Source organism: Carcharhinus amblyrhynchos, chromosome 5, assembly GCF_965287045.1.
Source record: "Carcharhinus amblyrhynchos chromosome 5, sCarAmb.v2.hapA, whole genome shotgun sequence".
Classification (NCBI taxonomy): Eukaryota; Metazoa; Chordata; class Chondrichthyes; order Carcharhiniformes; family Carcharhinidae; genus Carcharhinus; species Carcharhinus amblyrhynchos.
Window position 1 is genome coordinate 70,878,199 of NC_137328.1, and position 11,959 is coordinate 70,890,157.

The 11,959-nt window shown below is 41.3% G+C and overlaps 1 non-coding gene across 1 annotated transcript; it reads left to right on the forward strand.

The window, feature by feature from the left end:
- Nucleotides 1-277: 277 nt before the first annotated feature.
- LOC145343591 (U6 spliceosomal RNA) lies at nucleotides 278-381 on the forward strand. Its single transcript, XR_013886745.1, has one exon. It is a non-coding gene; the product is annotated as a U6 spliceosomal RNA (small nuclear RNA).
- Nucleotides 382-11,959: the final 11,578 nt, after the last annotated feature.

Sequence of the window (11,959 nt, forward strand, 5' to 3'; positions counted from 1 at the left end):
GTAGTTCTGGGTCCCATCACCTGTTGAAGTGGAGTCATGCACCCCCCGCCCCCCGCCCAGTGGTGAGATTTCTGCTGCTTCCCAAAATTATGGACATTTTCTCTGGTGGAGGAATTGGGACCATGAGCGCATAATCTCAAAATTAGAATTCCACTATTTACAAGTTAAATCGGGAACACAGGTAGCAGCTGAAATGTGGATATTTTTCCTGGAGAAGGCAGCGGAAACATGGTCTAGTTGAATTTTTAAAGACTAACAACGTTCAATCTTGAAGATAAAGCTTCGGCAGCACATATACTAAAATCTGGAATGTTACAGAGAAGATTAACGTGGTCCCTGCACAAGGCTGACACAAAAATTTGTGAAGCGTTTCATATTTTTTGGGGTAGCACAATGGCACAGTGGTTAGCACTGCTGCTTCACAGCATTAGGGACCAGGGTTCGATTCCCAGCTTGGATCACTGTTTGTCTGGAGTTTGCATATTCTCTTCGTGTCTGCGTGGGTTTCCTCCGGGTGCTCTGGTTTCCTCCCACAGTCTAAAGATGTGCAGATTAGATTGATTGGCCATGTTAAATTGCCGCTTAGTGTCTGAGGACTAGCAGGATAAATGTTTAGGGTAGCAGGGATAGGGGTTGGGTGGGATTGACTCAGTGGGCTGAATGGCCTCCTATATTGCAGGGATTCTATGGATTCTATGATCAAGTGAGGTTAATGATATACAAAACTAGATGCAGTGTAAAATTGACTGCTGATTTAGTGGTAGCTATTATTATAATGCAACTGGCAGTGACTATTTTCACCCATGTAGATTTTGCCAGAATGAAAGTGGAAGTGTTTTTGGCTTATTTCTGTCTTTATGTTGGCTCGACATTTGCAGGATATATTGGAAAATGCAGGAGCAGTCAATGCACATGCTGCAAATGACATATGACTTCTAAAGATTAGCAAAAAAATTCTAAAGAAAATAATGAAAAAGGAGGTAACCTTGGTTTTTATCAGAGGTGACCAGATGGGTAAATGGTCAATTTGCTGGAGGGGAGGGGTGTGACATTGATATAATTTTTCAATGTGAGATTTGATTGGGGATCTTGGGAGGGAGAGCTTGTATGTTTGATTTGAGGTTTGACAGGCAGTTTAGAAAAATGCAATGAGTTCAGCCCAGTGTGGAGGCACTCACACAGGGATAACACCGTGTTTGCACTTCCACACATAGAAGGACTTAAGATGCTATTTCATTCCCAACGTAACGTAACCAAAAGAAAATAACAGCCAACACCAATAATTGGACAGCATTTTTCTTGTAGTGTCATTATAGGGCTGATTTTAATTCGGTCTGTGCGACAGGATAGGCAGATGGTTCAAACAGTGACCACACACTTTCCTCTCTATTCCTGTTATGCTACCATTGGTTTAATGGTTAGATGTTTGGAAATGTCAGAGGCGTCTGAAGCAGATAGTGGAGGTAGTTTGGGAAGTGGGGAATGCTCATTAGTGTTTAAATGTCAGGTTCCTTTCATGCAATTACTCAGATGCCATTTTAAATTCTGATTGTGACAGTCACAGTGCCGGACCTTGCTCTCTGAAACTAAGTTTGTTACTTGCGCTAGCCCTTGTCCTGTAATCGCATTTTAGTTAAGATTCGGCATATACCTTTGTAACAGCAGATTTAAACGGCACTAAGAGTGAACTGTAATTCACAGTCACAAAATGACTGCACAGTGGCCGATGAGAGCAAAAGCTAGAGATAAAATCAATACTGATTCAAAACCAATGAAAGTACACTAACTTGATGTGTCCTAGGTTCAGTGGCCTCATTAGTGACCTTCCCTCCAACATAAGTTCACAAGTGGGGATGTTTGCTGATGATTGTATGGTATTCAGTTCCATTTTGTAACTCTTCAGATACTGAAGCAGTTTATATCCACATGCAGCAAGATCTGGAGAGCATGCAGGCTGATAAATAGTAAACAACATTCATATCAGACAAATGCCAGGCAACGACCAACTCTAACAAGACAGAAGTTAACCATCTCCCCTTGAGGATCAACAACATTCCCATCATTTCAATCCTTCGCATTCTGAGGGGTACCATTAACAAGTAACTTAACTGGAATAGTCATATAAATACCACGCCTACAAAGGCTGGTCAGATGGACTCTGGATGTAACTTTCTGAGTCCCCAGAGCCTGCTTCCATACAAACATATTAAGGGCAGGGGTAGGCTACTCAGCCCTTCAGGATTGCTGTGCCATTCAATAAGATCACGATTGTAACTTCAAAACCACATTCCCACCTACGCCAATCATCTTCCACTTTTTTTTATCAAGAATCTATCTAACTTTATCTTTAAAATATTCAAGGAGTCTGCTTCCAATACCTTTGAGGAAGTTAGTTCCAGAGAGTCGCGACACTCTGAAAGAGAAGCATTCTGTTTATCTCTGTCTTAAATGGGTGACCCCTTATTTTTAAATAATTCTAGATTCTCTCACAAGAGGAAAAATTCTTTCCACATTCACCCTGTCAAGACATCTCAAGCTTTTGTATGTTCCAGTCAAGTCATCATTTACCTTTCTAAATTTCAACAGATACAAGCCTAGCCTATTCAACTTTTCCTCATAAGGCAACCTGCCTGTTCCAGATATCTTTCTAGCAAATCTTCGCCAAAATACTTCCAACACATTTACATCTTTTCTTAAATAAGGAGGACAATAGTGTACAGGGTCCTCTAGATGTGGTTTCACCAATGTCTTGTACAGCTGAAGCAGAATCTCCTTGCTTCAATATTAAATTCTCATCACAATAAGTAGTAACATTCTAGTGGTCTCCCTAATTACTTGTCTCCATATAAACCTTTTGTGATTCATGTACTCGGATACACAAATCCCTCTGCGTTGCAGAGCTAGTAATGTCTAACCATTTAGATAACACACTTATTTTTTATTCTTCCTGCCAAAATGTTCACATTTTCCCACATTAGATTCATTTATGCCTGATCTTTGTCCACTCACTGAATCTATCTACATCCCTTTGTAGCTTTGTTAAAGGAACACTGGAACCGCAGCAGTCCATTCAGCCCATCAGGCTTGTTCTGCCATTTAATGATATCATGGCTCTTTGGTCCAGATCCTTCATGAAGCAGAGAGGAGAACATGCCCCTGTCTACATCAACAAGGATGAAGGAGAAAGGGTCGAGAGCTTCAGGTTTTTAGTGTCCAGATCATCAACAACTTGTCCTGGTCTCCACATGCTGACACTATCGTTAAGAAAGCCCACCAACACCTCTACTTTCTCAGAAGATTAAAGAAATTTAGCATGTCAGTTCCGACTCTCACCAACTTTTACAGATGCACCCTAGAAAGTATTCTTTCTGATTGCATCACAACTTGGAATGGCTGCTGCTCTGCCCAAGACCACAAGAAACTACAAAAGGTCGTGAATGTAGCCCTGTCCATCATGCAAACCAGCCTCTCATCCATTGACTCTGCCTACACTTCCCATTGCCTTGGCAAATCAGACAGCACAACGAAGGACCCCCATACATGCCGACATTCTCTCTCTCACCTTCTTCCATCAGGAAAAAGATTGAAAGTCTGAGGTGACATACCATTTGACTCAAGAACAGATTCTTTCGTGCTGCCGTCAGACTTTTGAATGGACCTACCTTGCATTAAATTGATCTTTCTCTAAACCCTATTTGTGATTGTACACCGCATTCTGCAGTCTCTCATTTCCTTTTCTATGAATGGTATGCTTTGTCTGTATAGCACACAAGAAACAATACTTTTCACTGTATACTAATGTGACAATAATGAATCAAATCAAATCAAATCCTTTAATACCTTAACTTAACACAAATTTATATATCTCAGATTTTCAAATAGCAACTAGATCGAGCATCAACTGCTACTTGCATAAGAGCGTTACAAAGCTCTACCACCCTTTGTGTATAGAAGTGCTTCCTAACATCTCTCCTGAATGGTCTGGCCCTAACTTTTAGACGATGCCCTCTAGTTCTAGAATCACCAATCAATGGAATACTCTCTGCTTGCTTGTATGAGTGCAGGTTCAACAACACTCAAAAAGCTCACACCATCCAAGACAAAGCAACTCACTTGACCCCCATCCATTCCACCATCTTAACCATTCAGTCCCTCCACAATTGACACACTATGGCAGCAATTTATACCATTACAAGATGTACTGCTGTAATTTCTTCAGGATTCTTTGCTCATTTGACAGCACCTTCTAAATCTGCATCCCCATTGACTTAGAAACAAAAGGGCAACAAGTTTACAGAAACATCACCACCATGTTGCCCTACAAAGAACACACCATCTTGGCTTTGTACTAAACTATTATTCTTTCACTGTCACTGGGTCAAAATGCTGAAACTCCCTATCTAAAAGCATTGTGATTGTACTGATACCACACAGACTGTAGCAGTTCAAGAAGGCAGCTTACCACATGTTTAACATGTGTTACCACAGTAAACACAGTAAAAAGTCTGACAACACCAGGTTTTAGTCCAACCTATTTATTTGATAATATACTCGCAAGCTTTCGAGGGGTTACCCTCTTCGTCAGGTGAATGGAGAGTTCTGGCCAGAACTCTCCATTCACCTGACGAAGAGGGTAACCCCTCGAAAGCTTGCGAGTATATTATCAAATAAATAGGTTGGACTAAAACCTGGTGTTGTCAGACTTTTTACTGTGTTTACGCCAGTCCAACGCCGGCATACCCACATCATTACCACAGTAAATCAGCTGTCAGTGACATTGATATTTACAACGGACTTTTCGTCACTGCATTTGTAATCTGGGCATTAGAATAAACCCCATGGTCTTCCTGACAATTTTTTAATGTTTAAAACATACCCTACTTCAATATATAAAATCCACAACAGATAACCTGAACATTTTTTTCAATGGTCAGGTTTAAATTATACTGGAGTGTATTCCACACAATGTCAAATCTAAGTATTTTTAGACAGCTTCCTAAAGGAATCTGTTGCTGAGACCATGGAAATGTCAAAACAAGGAAGGCTATTAATCCAGAATATATAACATAACATGCTTTCCTATGATATAGCAAAACAAAACAGTTTGGTCTTTGATATATTTACCAGGATAAAAAAGTTTTTAGATAGCTTTGCGCAGCCATTTAATCTACAGAACGTAAATCAATCACAACGGTCCTTTTCTGTCTTCCTGAGCTTAGTGAAAGGTTATACAGTGCATCCATTTGTGCTAAGGAGCAAAACTAAGCAGGATTGCCATTTTATCTGGCTATTTTTTCTCTTATTTTTACTCCTTACCATATCTTCTGAAATTGTTGGCACGAATGCAATGTATAATTGCACTGGTAAGCTGACAGATATCATGATTGATTTGCAAGTCTTGGCACCGAGTGTTGGCAGACTTCTTGACCATTCATCTTAACTTGCATTAAATCATGTTCATCCCTCGCTCATTGAACTATCCTGGCTTCCAGTTAAAAACATTTAATTTTAAAATCTCATCCCTGCTATTATATCTCTCCAAGGTCTCCCTGCTCTCTGTCTCTGCAATTTTTTACCGACTACTGAGAAACCTGTAATCCTCCAGGGAACTTGGGAAATAGATAGTGATGACTTGAGGAGTGTACATATTATAGAGAAGGAAGGTCTGGAAGTCTTAAAGTGCGTCAAGGTAGATAACTATATCCAATTTATCCAAGGACATTGTGGGAGGCTAGAGAGGAAATTGCGGGTCCCCTAGCAGAGATATTTGAATCGTCAATACTCACAGGTGAGGCGCCTGAAGATTGGAGGGTGGCAAATGTTGTAGCTTTGTTTAAAAAGGGCTGCAGGGAAAAGCTGGGGAACTACAGACCAGTTAGCCTCACATCTATAGTGGCTAAGTTGTTGGAAGATATTTTGAGAGACAGGATCTACAGGCATTTAGAGATGCAAGGATTGATTAGGGACAGTCAGCATGAATTTGTGGATGGAAAATCATGTCTCACAAATTTCACTGAATTTTTTGAAGGATAACCAGAAGGTAGACGAGGACAGTGCAGTTGATGTTGTCTACATGGACTTTAGCAAAGCCTTTGAAAAAATACTGCATGGTAGGTTGTTGCATAAATCTCATGGGATCCAGGGTGAGATAGCAAAATGGATACAAAATTGGTTTGATGACAGAAGCCAGAGGGTGGTTGTAGAGAGTTGTTTTTCACACTGGAGGCCTGTGATCAACGGTGTGCCTCAAGGATTGGTGCTGGGTCCACTGTTATTTGTCGTTTATATTAATGATTTGGATGAGAATATAGAAGGCATGGTTAGTAAATTTGCAGATGACACCAAGATTGGTGGCATAGTGGACAGTGAAAAAGATTATCTCGGATTGCAACGGGACCTTGATCAGCCAGTGGGCTGACAAATGGCAGAAGGAGATTAATTTAGATAAATGCGAGGTGATGCATTTTGGTAGATTGAACCAGGGCAGGACTTACTCAGTTAATGGTAGGGCATTAGGGAGGGTTATAGAACAAAGAGATCTAGGGATACAGATTTGTAGCTCCTTGAAAGTGGAGTTGCAGGTGGACAGAGTGGTGAAGAAGGCATTCAACATGCTTGGTTTCATTGGTTAGAACATTGAATACAGGAGTTGGGACGTCTTGTTGAAGTTGTACAAGACATTGGTAAGGCCACACTTGGGATACTGCGTACAGTTCTGATCACCTTATTATAGAAAACATATTACTTAACTAGAAAGAATGCAGAAAAGACTTACTAGGATGCTATTGGGACTTGATGGTTTGAGTTATAAGGAGAAGCTGGAGAGACTGGGACTATTTTCTCTGGAGCATAGAAGGCTGAGGGATGATCTTATAGAGGTTTATAAAATAATAAAGGGCATAGATCAACTAGAGGGTCAATATTGTTTCCCAAAGATAGGTGAGTCTAAAACTAGAGGGCATAAGTTTAAGGTAAGAGGGAGAGATACAAAAGGGTCCAGAGGGGCATTTTTTTCATGCAGAGGGTGGTGAGTGTCTGGAACAAGCTGCTAGAGGTTGTAGTAGAGGCAGGTACAATTTTGTCTTTTAAAAAGCATTTAGACATGGGTAAGATAGGTATAGAGAGATATGGGCCAAACGTGGGCAATTAGGACTAGCTTCGGGGTACAAAAAAAAGGTGGCAAGTACAAGTTGGGCCAAAAGGCCTGTTTCCATGCTGTAGACCTCTATGACTCTATAACTCCAATTTTGACTTCTTGCACATTCTTGATTTTAATTGTTTCACGACTAGTACCTGTGCCTTCAGTTGCTGAGACCTTAAATGCTGAAATTTCATTCTTTAAGTGTTCCTGCTTTTATAGCTCTCTTTTCTTCTTTTTTCAGGAGGCTGTTTAAACTTTGACCAACATTTTGGCCACCCCCTCACAATATTGTTTTTTGTAACTCAGTGTCAGATTTTGCTTTCTGATGCTCCTGTGTGATTGTTTGAGACATTTTGCTGAGATAAATGCATTTTCATAATGCTGGGACTCATTGCTGACCCAATCTTACCTTCACCCAATGTGGGCATGTGCATCTTGGCAGTGAATAATCAACAGGGAGCAGTGAACAATGACTAAGGTAGGAACTCAGGGAAAGGTCCCCTCATTCACATAACCTAGAGTAATGATCTCAGCACAGACTAAATTGATCTTAGAACCACATCATCTCCATTCTGCTGTTAACAACTGAATCTCAGATTTGTCAGTAACTGAATTGTGATTCTTTGAAACCCATCTTTAAACTCAATGCAAAATATAATTGGATTTTGTAGACTTATATAGTTAACAATGTTTTGTAATGTGCGTTGATTTTACATTAAATGGAATTCACAGAGCTCATGAATAATTTTAAAAATTTTAGTTTAAAATTTACCTAATTTCCTTTTGTCATGCTTAGTATGGGCTTGTCATGTTATGAAATTCCAGTAAGTACTTTTAAAAATTGGACACAAACAAGTCATTTGCTGCAATTCTTGTAATTTTTGACATTTGAATTACAAACAGTATCAAATGTTTGGCGAATACCTAATTAAATATGGACACAGGTGAGGGTACCTCACAGCCATTTGTTGAACTCATACTTCTCATTGTATAAGGATGGGCTAGCACCAAAAGACTATGGGGTTTCTAGACTGCCTGTCTCTTTGTTTCGTGCTGGATGGAAAGGTAGATTGACACTCAATTGCCACTATAAACTTCCCATTGTATCACAATAGCCTCCCCAATCCCAACTGGACTCTTTGGACCTCAGAAGTGTTAATTGAGCAGTCATGTAATCGAAGTTGGTTTCAGGGGCTGTACTTTTATTGCAAAATCCACCAGACCTATTGTCAGCTAGTTTGAGAACCAGACTCTGAAATTAGCTGCAAGTAACTAAGCAGCCAAGCTAATTAACCTGTTCCAATTTCAAAGTTCACCTGAGAACCTCCTGAATATTTGACTGCAAGAAATCATGCAACCTGTGAATGCATCCTTTGACAAGACCCTTACTTCAACTTTAAATCATCAAATCCATTCAAGAAACCATAGGTGAGAGACTGGATATCATAAATCTGAGACTAAATGAGCTGTAATCTGTAAAATTGTTCTTTCTTTACCTGTGTGCTGTTTTTATATGTGTGCCTAAGAATCTATAAGAGAGAATGAGGGGAAGGCCATGTGTGTGATGTTGTTCTCATTTAGAGTAAATTTGTGAGAATAAGTAACTTTCTCATTTCAAACTCATGAAACCTTACATGGAAGAAACACTCAGAGGGTAAGAAAAACACCCCTCTTTCTATACAAATCTACTGATCACAGGCTGTAAGAGGTGCATTTGGTCTCTGATACCTTGGTTAAAAAAAAACTTCTTTTGTTCATATGATTCATAGAATTCCTATAGTACGGAGGCCATTTGGCCCATCAAGTCTACACTGACACTTTCACAGAGTATCCCACCAAACCCTATCCCTGTAACCCTATGTATCTGCTCTGCTAATCCCCCTTACCTACACATCTTGGGATTCTAAAGAGCAATTTAGCATGGCCAGTGCACCTAACCTGAATATCTATGGACTGTGGGAGGAAACAGGATTACCCAGAGGAAACCTACACAGATATGAGGAAAACATGCAAGCTTCACACAGACAGTTACTGAAAGCCAAAACACGGGTCGCTGATGCTGTGAGGCAGTGGTGCTAACTACTTGCTATACCTTGATACCTCTGTACCTTCTTGATAGCTGTGTTTCCCAAGGTGCGATTAAAAAAAGGAGTTACTGCTTAAGTTGTTACAAAATTATTAAATAACTAACATGGGTTTCAAAGAGTTATAATTGAGATTGAAGCCAAGATTTATTTCTTGAATGATTTGAGTGTCCAAGTCGAGGAAGGATTAGTATTCCTGCAGAAAATTCTGCTAAACTAGTTGAAGAGCATTCCCTCTTGATGTGAGCACCTCTGAACATTTAATTCCTATGTTGTGCAAGAAAATAGTTATGCTGCATGTTAAAAATATATCTGGCAGTGATTCATTTGTGAGTACTGTGTGCAGTTTTGGGCGCCGCACCTGCACAAGGATATTTTGGCCCTGGAGGGAGTGCAGAGGAGGTTTACTAGGCTGATACCGGAGTTGAGGGGATTGAGCTATGAGGAGAGGCTGAATAAACTAGGCTTGTACTCGTTAGAGTTTAGAAGAATGAGGGGAGATCTCATTGAGACGTATAAGATGATGAATGGGATGGATAGGATAGAGGTGGAGAGACTCTTCCCGCTCAAAAAAGACAGTAGGACTAGGGGGCACAGCCTCAAGATAAAGGGGAGGCAGTTTAGAACGGAGTTGAGGAGGAACTTCTTCACTCAAAGGGTGGTGAATCTCTGGAATTCTCTGCCTGTTGAAGTGGTGGAGGCTGCCTCGCTAAATATTTTTAAGAAGCGGGTTGATGGGTTCTTGATAAGAGAGGGGATTAAGGGTTATGGGGAGAGGGCGGGAATGTGGAACTGAGCCACGACAGATCAGCCATGATCTTATTGAATGGCGGGGCAGGCTCGAAGGGCTAGATGGCCTACTCCTGCTCCTATTTCTTATGTTCTTATGTTCTTAATGACCAGCTTAGCAGCAATTTCTGACTTTAACTTATTACTTTTCACAATTTACATGGACTCCAGAACATTCTAAGAAGAGTTCCTTGCATCTCTCAACAATCACCAGGTTCCAACTAACCAAACAAGAGTACATGTATTCTTTGTGGAATCTTAGTCCGCAAGTTAGCAAGTAAATTGCAACTGGTGAATTCGTACAATGTGAGAAGTTGCCTGGCATTATTATGGTGCCTTTAATGTAGAAAACATCACTTATCAGTGAAAAGTAATGAGATAAAAATGCACACTTACAAAAAAGGAAATATGAGGTGTGGGTAAACAATGGGTGGGATTTTAAGACCTCACTCAAGCGAGAGGGGAGATTCCTGCCTGAGATCAATGGCATTTCAGTTGTCCACACCTTACCCGCTCCGATTCCATGGTGGGCAAGACAGTAGAATTCAGGAATATGTGTTGAAGAGGTGAGTTTAAGGTAGCGGATGGGGAGAAACCTAACAAGAGAATTTTAGAGCACAGAGACTAGACAGATAGAGACAAGGTTCCAATGATTGGATAAAAGAAATTGGATTTATATATGGTCAGAGTTGCAGGAATGCAGATTTTAGGCAGGTGTTGTAGGGCCAGTGGAGGAGACAGAGGTCGGGAGGAGTTATGTGCAGAAAACAGGCATGTGCCCAACCTAAACTTGTCTGAGAAAGCATCAGCTGAGGGTCCTGACATTGTCATGCACACGTCCAATATTATGGTCAGCGGGCATACACAGGAGTCGGAAGCATGCTCCCTGACACTTAAAGGGCCAATTAAGGGCTATTACTTTGCTAATCAAAAGGAATTTGCTAATCCAAGGGTTCTGAAAGAAATGGCGGAGGTGATCGTGGATGCCTTGGTGATTATTTTCCAAACGTCGCTGGATTCCGGGGAAGTGCCGGAAGATTGGAAAACGGCTAATGTTAAGCCGTTGTTTAAGAAGGGTGGCAGGCAAAAGGCAGGGAATTATAGGCCGGTTAGTTTAACGTCTGTTGTAGGTAAGATGTTAGAATCCGTGATCAAGGAGAAAATAGCGAGGCATCTTGAGGAGAATTGTTTGATAAAGCAGACGCAGCACGGTTTCGTTAAGGGGAAGTCGTGTCTGACGAATTTATTGGAGTTCTATGAGGATGTGTCTAGGGCGGTGGATAGAGGAGAGCCGGTGGATGTGGTGTTTCTTGATTTTCAGAAGGCGTTTGAGAAGGTGCCTCACAAGAGGTTATTACAGAAGGTCAGGGGGCATGGAGTTGGGGGTAGGGTGTTAGCGTGGATAGAGGATTAGCTGTCAAATAGGAGGCAGAGAGTGGGGGTCAATGGGTGCTATTCGGATTGGCAGTTGGTGACTAGTGGAGTGCCCCAGAGGTCGGTGCTGGGGCCTCAGCTATTTACCATTTATATAGATGATCTGGAGGAGGGAACCGAGTGTATGGTGTCGAAATTTGCTGATGACACCAAGATTGGTGGAACGGCAAATTGTGCGGAGGGTGTGGTGAGTCTGCAGAAGGATCTAGATAGGCTGAGCGAATGGGCCAGGAACTGGCAAATGGAATTTAATGTTGGCAAGTGCGAGGTGGTCCACTTTGGTAGGAATAATGGTGGGAAGGACTGTTACTTAAGTGGCGAAAAACTGCAGCAGGCGACGGTGCAGAGGGATCTCGGGGTCCTTGTGCATGAGTCGCAAAAACCCAGCCTGCAGGTGCAGCAGGTGGTCAGGAAGGCGAATGGGATGCTGGCCTTCATAGCGAGGGGGATTGAATATAAAAGTAGGGAGGTCTTGCTGCAGCTGTATAGGGCACTGGTGAGGCTGCAGCTG